This window comes from Mauremys reevesii, linkage group 12 (genome assembly GCF_016161935.1).
Source record: "Mauremys reevesii isolate NIE-2019 linkage group 12, ASM1616193v1, whole genome shotgun sequence".
Taxonomy (NCBI): Eukaryota; Metazoa; Chordata; order Testudines; family Geoemydidae; genus Mauremys; species Mauremys reevesii.
Genome location: NC_052634.1, coordinates 45,784,321 through 45,793,737, shown reverse-complemented (window position 1 = coordinate 45,793,737; position 9,417 = coordinate 45,784,321). Strand labels below are relative to the sequence as shown.

Below are 9,417 nucleotides of genomic sequence, written 5' to 3'. Positions count from 1 at the left end.
GGGCGGGGGTGGGGGCAGGGGGGGAATCATAGGGTCAAACACTCACGGAAGCCCCAGCAGCTGCTAAGGTGAGTGATGTCTGTCTCCTGGAAGGAAGTCCCCTTCGCGTCTCCTCCAGGTAGGGGCAGGGGAGGGGAGGGCTGCCAAGCATGGCACGGCCCCCTCCACTCCCCTCCCGCTCCTGAGGTGCTACAGCACCAGCAGCTTGCACTGCTCTTATGCTGTAGCCCTTAGGCGGCGGCAGCAGCAGCAGCAAGGGAGAGAGACGCGTGCTGCACACTCTTTACGTTCAGGCAGGGAAGCTCCCGGGCGGGGTGGAGGGGGGGAAGCTCCAGCCCTGGCGGCGGCGGCGGGGGGGGAACTGAGAGGCGGGGGCGGGGGGGGCGCTCCAAGCAGGGGAGAAACCTAGCCCCAAATATTGGTGGAGCAGAACCCCTGACTGTGCATATTCCTGGGGCTTTAGCCCCAGGAGCCCATATAAGTTGGTGCCCCTGGCCTCCACGAGTGCCGCACTCTGACCAGCTGAACCAGGCAAGCCACGGGAAGCTTCTCAAGGTCTTCCCCTGGTGTGGGCTTGGATGCGAAAAGCACCTGGCCGTTCATCAGCTGTTGCAAGAAGTGTGCAGAGTAGGAGTAGCGATGGGGCTGTAGCTTTCCACAGCATCTCAATTTGTGCAGCTTTCCATTCCCCTTTTCTGTGTAATGTCCCTCCCATGGGTTTCACTTGCGGAGCTGTACGACTCTGGCAGGGTGGCCATTTAGAAATCTTTCCCTTGCTTTTCTTTCTTCGCCTGGCCCCAGTGTTAGGACCGTTTGGGTGTTTCGGTGTGTGTGTTTTCCCATTTGGAGGCATTTGGAAGTTTGGAAGGGGAGCCGAAAGAGGCGTCTTTTTCACAAGCAAGTTGGCTTTCTGCACAGGTAGGGCCCTTGGCCGTAAAGCTTAGCTCCGTCAGTGCGTCTGCATGGGGTTCCTCCAGTGCCTCAAGAGCCCGTGCTAAACTCTCGGTGTGGGCATTTGGCTTGCGCCAGTCAGAGTGCGGTGCCTGCGTTTTCCCAGGGCCGGCTCCCGTGAGGGGCGCATAACTTGGGAGGAAAGGGGTAGAAGAGGAAGCAAGTGAAGCTGACTTTGAGTGGTGGTGCCCCTGGGCGGAGTGGTCCTCCTGCTCCTTCCTGTCGGAGGGGTGGGCTCGAGTGTGGGCTGTGGGGGTCTGGCTGTGGGCGGTGGGAGGATGGTGTCCAGGGAAGTCCCAAAGGTCACCCTGCGCCGGCGGAGTGTGAAGCCTCTCCCCTAGGTTGGGGTGCCGAGTATTAAGCCTTCCTCTGTGGCTTGGGCTGGGGAGCGTGATCCGGCGTCGGGTCCATTTGGGTGGAGCTGGCGGCCGGCAAGAATTCAGGCCATCAGGTCACCCCTCTGTGGACAATGGGGGCGAGCCGGCAGACCTGCGATTTTGGCTTCGCTGGGCGGGCAGCTCAAGCCTGGCCTCCTATGAGCCTGGAAGGCAGCTGGCCGGGCTCACCCGTCTCCTCCCCAGGACCAAGTTCCTTTCAGGCAGCAGGTGGAGCGAGGAGCCCAGGGAGGGGAGACCAAGGAGGTGTCCGGAGCCTCGTCCTGCCTGGTGCCCAGCAGGGCTCTTGCCCGCTCCCGGCCCACCTGGTTTTGGCCTCTGCCACCCCTAGCAGTCAGCCAAAAGAGCAGAAGTCACCCTCTCCCTCCTGCACCCCGAGTGGCCAGCATGGGGCTTGAACCCATGACCTTGGCGTTATTAGCACCACGCTCTAACCAGCTGAGCTAGCCAGCCTACAGGAAACCTTCCCTTGCCTGACCCTTTTGGAAGGAGTCACCGGCTGGCGCGGGGAACGATGTGGCCTCCGTTATCGAATGGATGGATCAAGACAGCACTTGTCAAGGTAGGGGAATTAGCTCAAGTGGTAGAGCGCTCACTTCGCATGCGAGAGGCAGCGGGATCAATGCCCGCATTCTCCAGCGGCAAGGCAGCCATGGGACCTTCTCTTGCCCTTCTTTTAGAAGCCATGGACAGTCAGCCGGCTCAGCTCCTCCAGTGGCCTCCATCCCTCTCCCCGCTTGGCCTCCCAAAAAGCCAGCCCTTGCGGAGCACAAAGCTCTTCCTCCCCGGCCCTTCTCCCCCTTGCGCTGACTGGGAGGCTGGAGACAGCTGGGGGAAGTTAGCTCAAATGGAAGAGCAGGGGAGAAGTAGTCAGACCCAGACACACATTCTCCAGCCTGCTCTGCTCTGCTTTGCTCTGCTGTGCTGGGCTCTAGTGGGGGACCTGCACCTTTCTTTCTGAGCTCTCACTGGAGCACAATCCCTTTCCTCCTCCCTCCCTGCTAGTCTACGCCAAGCTCATTGGCCAGGAGGGAGAGCCACTCAAATACAGAATTACTCACATCCCAGGGGTCCATGAAGGGAATGAGGAGATGGGCGGGGTGGCATGCGATACCAGCTCAGCTGAGACCGTGAGACCTCGCAGCCTCCTGATCTCAGGCAGCATGGCAGCCGTGAAGCAGAGCAGAGCACGCAGACAGCTTGGAGACAGCCAAAGCGGGGAAGGGCTGCGTTGGTCTGGAAGAGGGAGTCGGTGGCTGTCTATCCTGGCGGAGGCAGGGTCGTTTTGCTGTATGCTGGGCCAGGGGCCAGGGAGCCTGCTAGAGTTGCTGAGCTGGGCCTGCTCCTGGCTTTGCTTGGGTTAGAGGAAAGTGGTGAAGATAAGAACGGCCCTCCTGGGTGAGACCGATGGTCCATCTAGGCCACTATCACGTCTTCTGACAGTAACCGATGCCAGGCGCTTCAGAGGCAATGGCCAGAGCAGGCAATCGTCAAGTGATCTATCCCTGCGTTGTCTTCTGAAGTTTGGTGCTTGTTTCAGGGGCTAACTCTCAGCCCAGACACACTCCAGGGAGGGAGCGTTGGTGTTTGTGCCGAGGAGCGTGGCTGGGACTCGGACCCCCTTCCCCAGCTCTGGGTAGCACGCCCCCCCCCTCCCATTTCAGGCTGTGTTCTGCTTAAGGCCACAGTGCCCTTGCCTTTTTTTGCCCGGTGCCTGAGAGTCAGGCCAGCTGCGGGGAATTAGCTCAAGCGGCAGAGCACTCGCTTTGCATGCGAGAGGTAGTGAAGGACGCCGCCCGCATTCTCCGAGCCGGTCAACTAAGGGCTCCTGATGAGCGTGGTGGACGGGAGAGCCGGCCATCTGACTTTTGGCCTTGCTGCCCATAGCGGTCAGGCCGAAAAATCAAAAGCCATCCTCCCCAGGCCCACAGCCACCCAGGGGCTCCTCTGCACCAGGGCCGGCTTTAGGAAGCGCGGGGCTTGTACTCACCGGGTGGTGCTCCGAGTCTTCGGCGGCAGGTCCTTCACTCACTCCAGGTCTTTGGCGGCACTGAAGGACCCGCCGCCGAAGTGCCGCCGAAGACCCAGAGCGCCGCCAGGTGAGTAAAATTTAAAAAGGCGCCTCTAGCCAGGGAAGGGATTCTCCCTGGACGTGGGGCCCTCTTAGGCGTGGGGCCCGATTCGGAGGAATTTGTGGAATAGGCCTAAAGCCGGCCATGCTCTGCACCATCTTGCCTGAGCGAGTGGAAGTGGAGCCTGGAACTGAGCTGAGGCGCTGAGGGTTATTTGCTCTGCGCGCTTCACACGGAGGTGAAAACACGGGGCACAGATCTTTGAGCACAACCCTTGTCCTGAGGAATGGGGGGGGGGGGGCTGCACAAAGAGAGACCGGCGCACCCTGGCGGGGCGGCCGCGGCTCGTCCCACGGTCAGTCCCACTGGCAATTCGTACCAGAGTTTTGAAAGCCTCCTTTTCTGGCCTGGTTCCCCTCTCTTTAGGGAGACTGGCGGCCCCAAACTTCCCAGAAACCATCATAGCGAGGCCAACCTGAGCACAGACACCTGCTCAGCACCCCGGGGTGCAGCCCTGAACTCCGGCAATCAGCTACACTCAGCTGCCCACCCAACAAGCGTCACACGCAGGAGCCTTCGTGCCCCGCGTGTTCAGCTCCCTCCCAGCGCCAGCTTTAAACTCCGCTGCTCAGTTCTAAGCTTTGGCCGCACGGGGGCAGCCTGGAGCTCAGCCAACGCCTCCCGTTGCTGGTTGCGTTTCCCGCTCCTCGTGGCAGGTTCACACCCCGCAGGCAGATCTCTGAATCGGAGCCGAACCGTTCCCCAAATCCAGCGCTTTAGCAGCAGCTTTGCTAGGAAAGCGCTGACGTCCCCAAGTAAAGTAAGAGCCAGAGCGCTGTGTCCAGGATCTTCTATTGGGCCCCTCACCGTGGTGTCTGTCAGGCACAAGGAGAAACCAGGGAAATGTTTTCATGGCGTTTAAGGGCAGAAGGGGCCATTAGCTCAGCTAGTCTGACCCCCGAATAACACAGAATTACACCATGACACGTATTGATCCCACAGACCTTAGACAGATCAAAGCGTTTCAGCCCTCAGGAAGGAGGCCAAACTGGGTGCCAGAGGCAGCGAACAAGGGGCCCCCAAGGCAATGGCAGGGAACTGACGAGGTGAAATATGCCCCGATGATCCCAGCAGGCAACCCACCCCCATGCCACAGATGTGGGAGTCCCTGTTCCTCCTGCCCTTAAGAATCTCTGGTGGTAAGTGGGTCCCCCCAGTTCCCCAGATAAAAGTCCTCCATGTGATTTCCCTGGCTTCACCTCCAGATAAGAACATTGTGTGGAGGGGGTGGGAGGAAGGTTGTCTGGCAGATATGTAAAGGGGGACTGTGTCTCCCTGTCTGGCCCAGGCTCCTGGGAGGAAGTGATCTCAGTGTGTCTGGCTGTCTCCATTCCTCCCACCCATAAGAATCCCTGGTGTGTGGGTGCACCCAGACCATTAAGGATCTCTGGTGGGTGGGTGTCTCTCTCCCGCTAGTCAGGATCTCTGGGGCGTGGCTGTATAAAAAGAGACTTTGACTCACCCAGGCTGGGCTGTCATCATGGAACAGACCAGGTCCTTCTGTGGAGGTTTTGCGTTCCTCCAAGGACGTGATCTCAGTGTGTGTGGGTGTCCCTGGTCCTTCAACCCTTAACAATCCCTGGTGCGTGGGTGCGCTGGGCCCCATTACAATCCCCTCTGTCTTACTCATGAGGGATCCGGTGGCTGTGGGTGTTCTCCACACTACCGGGGGTGTCTGGTTCCCCTGTCCCACCTGGTTAATAGTGGAGTGTGTGGGTGTCCCCCCGCCTGTTAAGGATCTGTGTTGTGTGGATGCCCCCATTCTTCTCATTAAGAATGGTGCAACGGAGCATATGGGTGTGTCCCCCACCCCATGAACTAGCTCCCGTGTGTGGTTCCCCTGCCCCCATCCAGGCTCTGTGGTGTGTGGGTGTCACTGTTCCTCTTTTCAAGATCCGTGTTGCAGGGGGGCATCCCTCCCCCCAAGTCAGAATCCCCAGCATGTGGGTGCTCCCATCCCCCCATCCCGGCTCTGCGGGGGGGAGGAAGGTCTAAAAAGAGACCACGTCTCACTCAGGCTATGCTGCAGGGGCTATTCACAGGTGCAATCCCACTACTGATCAGCACAGGAGTTTTGACCTGCTCTGTTTCCGATCTGGGCCGGTTCACCCCTCCTTAGGCAACCTGCGGACCCCAAGCTTCCCCAGAATCACCATATTGATGCTGAACTTAGTGGGGACACCTGATCGGCACAGCCTCCTGCAGCCCAGAACTCCTGAGCTCAAGCGATCCACTGGCCTCAGCCTCCTCAGGAGTTGGGATCACAGGCACCAGCCATGGGGCCCGGCTTCTTTTGTGGCCTGGCAGCTGGAGCTTTAAACTCTGCTTGTGAGCTCTGCGCCTTGACCAGACGGGGACAGCCTGGAACTGGGAAATGCTACTTCTCCCCACCCCATCTCATGTCGAACTGCCGGCGCCGCTGTCGTCCCAGGTAAGATCCCGGATGTTTTGGTGCCCCCTTCCCCCGCCCAGGAGCCGAGGAACCTCTGCCCCCCATACAGACTCCTGGATGTGTGGGTGTCCGTCCCTCTGCAGAGGATCCCAGAGTGTGGATGCCCTTGTCCCCCCCTACAAGATCCTGGGTGTGTGGGTGCCACTCTCCCCCCCGTAGATCTCTGGTGGGTGGGTCCCCAGGGTGTGAGTGCTCCCATCCCCCGATACAGGCTGAGGGCGGGTATAACTGGCTCTCCCTGTCCTGCCCAGGCGGTGCTACAGCAGCTGCTCCCAGGGGCAGCAACCCCACTGTCACCCTGCAGCTTTAACCTGCTCCAGGGGTGACCTGCTTCACCCTCCTGTGGGAGCCTGGGACCCCAAACTTCCCAGAATCACCTGATTGATGCCGAGTTTAGCACAGACACTGGCTCAGCATGGCAGGGTGCTGCCCTGAGCCCTGACAATCAGCTTCCCTCCGCCTCCTGCTGCACAGCGAGGATCCCACGCGAGGGGCTTCGTGCCCAGTTCGTTCAGGAGCGTCCCAGGCTCCAGCTGTAAACTCTGCTGGTCAGTTCTGATCTTTGGCCACACGGGGGCGGCACTAACGGTCCCATCTAAACGCTGTTTGCGTTTGACCCTTCGGATCGCAGATTGTAACCGCGGGCAGATCTCTGAGTGCAGCCAGATCCCTCCCCAAACTGAACATTGAAGCAGCAACTCCCATTGGAAAGATCAGGATTTTTGCCTTTAAAAACAAGGGAAATATCTGCAGCGAGAGACTGAAGAAGCTCAATTGATTTCATTGACTCCATGAATGTTCCTCTGTGTCCCCCTAGGAGTCACGCCCCACATTTTGGGAACCACTGAACCCTACTGGCTAAGCAGGGGCTAGTGATGCCAAAGCCCAGGGAAAGGGAGAACAAGTGCGGGGCCCCCAGCACTGGAACCATGTGAAGTGGTTGCAGGAGAGGGGCAATGGCTGGTGGCCCAGGGAGTTAAGGGCAAAGGGGGGACAGGAGGGGGCAGGAGTTAGGGGTGAAGGAGGTGCAAGGGCTGGGAGTGCAGGAGCTAGCGGTAAAGGGGGAGGGGATCATCCAGGGGCAATGGGGAAGTGCCAAAGTACAAGCTTTGCCCAGGGCACCATTTCCCCTAATGCTGGTCTGAGCAAACAATTGGAAATGACCCTTCAGTGAGACCAGAACCATCGTGTAGAAAAGCCCCTTTGTTAAGTGGTGGTGGCTGAGGGCTTAGGGAGATGGGTTAAAAAGCAACAGGCATTTGTCTGTGGAGGTTTGATTCTTGCCTGCTGGGCAAGGCTGGGGTGTGGTGTCTCCATGGCTGTACTTTCAGTGTCTGATCTGCCACAGGGAGCCAAGTCTAGACATATTCAGAGGCTCTATGCCAGGGTTTCTCAAACTTCCTTTCACTATAACCCCTTTTTGCCAAAAAAACCCCCAACTTACTACCTGACCCTAGAAAGACGCACCAAGCCCCTCCACGCTGAGCACAGGCAGAGGAGACAAAGCCTGAGCCCTGCCCCAGTTAGGGGAGGGCAAAACCAGAGCTTGAGGGATTCAGCCCTGGGTGGTGGGGCTCAGACTTTTGGTTTCAGCCCCAGGCACCAACAAGTCTAATGCCAGCCCTGGCGACCCCATTAAAACAGGGTTATGACCCACTTTGGGGTCCTGACACACAGCTTGAGAACCACTGCTCGATGCTGAGGGGAGAGAGTTTTCCTGTGGGTGCAGTTAATCCACTTCCCAAGAGGTGGCAACTATGTCAGTGGGAGAAGCTATAGCACTGGGTGTTCAAGCTGTGGTGTTTGCCACATTTAAGAAGTTTAATCAAACCCAATTTTTAAAACCACCTGTGGTCTGGGAATGGCAAAGGAGCTTGATGAAGCAGGGTCTGTCCTTCAAAGTGCTGGACATCATGATTCCATACTCCTGTTGTCATGGGGGTATTGCTCAGTGTTAGAGTGCTTGACTGCAGTTTAAGTGCTGATCATGTGGTCCTCAGTTCAAACCCGCGTGTTCTCTTATAACCCTCTTTCTTTTTTTTAAAAAAAAAGGAAAACATTTTCATTTCCATTCTCCATTATGTTCAGGGGCTCCTCTATACAGGAGTGCTTGATATCAATGTAAACACTCAACATTTCGCTGTCCAAATGCATAAAAACCTAGCGAAGCTGTCCATCAGCTGAAATCAGTTCCAATCCTCAAAGTGTCAATTTATGTTTTCATCAGTTAAACAAAGGTATCATATGAAAGTACATTTGCAGATCCCTCTTCTCCAGGAGCTATGTTGTGCAGAAGAACAAGAACCACATACAGCTGTAGTTCAGGAGTCTGATGACCAAAGAGCCACGAAGTGTTCTGAGGGCTGGAGAAAAATGCTTTTTAGTGAGCTATTGAATGAGCTCAACCTGTTTAGCTTATCAAAAGAAGATTGAAAGGCGACTTCATTGAAGTGTTGAAGGGCCTTAATGGAGACAAAAGATTGGGTATTAAAGGGCTTTTTAGTCTAGCAGAGAAAGGCACAACAAGACCCAATGGCTGGAAGGTGAAAAGAGACAAATTCATATTAGAAATGACACAAATATTCAACAGTCAGGATGATTCACCACAGGAACAAGCTACCAAGGAAAGTGTTGGATTTGCCATCTCCTGATGTCATTTAATGAAGACTAGATGCCTTTCTGGAATGTGTTTGCCCCAAAAGTAGCTCTGGTGTCATACAGGAGGCCTGTGATATGGAGGGGGTCAGATTAGATGCTCTAGTGGTCTCTTCTGGCCACAAAGTCAACTAATTTCTGAAAAACTGAGTGTAGCATTGGGAGCAGCGTCTGATGTTTTCCTGTCTAGCCGGCTTGCTTCCTAGAACGAACGCTCCTTGAGTGGGGTGATCCACAGGGAGTAGCTCAAACCTCCACAGTGCCTGGCCAGGGGCAGGACATTAGCACAGCAAGGGAGGGGTGTGGCAGTGACATCACAAAGGCTTTTTGCAGGACCTCAGACTATTGGTCAAAGGTGGTGGGGAGGTGGTGACCTCACAGAGAGATGCTGACATCAGCCAGGCAGGATGGGGTGAGGGGCCAGGGAAACCTCAGATACCCCTGTGGCTTTGCTTCAGCAAGTCTCCTTCTCCAGGTCTCTCTTTGAGGACTGAGAGAGTATTCGGGTTCACGTACGTGAGTGCCAGGAGGAACCTCTTTCGAGTTTTCTCCTTCCCTTTTCCTGATTTTACTAGAAAACAGCCGTCCTTGTTTAGAAGGTAAGAGCCTCCTCGAGGTTTGAAACCTGTTCAGTCTGATCCATCTGGTGACCGTTGAATTCTAGGCATGGAAAACAGAAGCTTAAGGAGGCAGAATTTTATTGCGCATCTGGGATTTTGTCCCTTAGAATCACTGGGGTCATTAGGGTTTGTCCTTTTGGTTTCACCTTTTCCTCCATCCATCCTTCCCTCCTTTCTCTTTGTCTCTTGCTTCTTTTGTCCTTTCTCCTGTT

The 9,417-nt window shown here is 56.4% G+C and overlaps 1 non-coding gene across 1 annotated transcript; it reads right to left on the bottom strand.

The window, feature by feature from the left end:
- Window positions 1-1,725: 1,725 nt before the first annotated feature.
- TRNAI-AAU lies at window positions 1,726-1,799 on the bottom strand. Its single transcript has one exon. It is a non-coding gene; the product is annotated as a tRNA-Ile (tRNA).
- Between the last annotated feature and the right edge of the window lie 7,618 nt (window positions 1,800-9,417).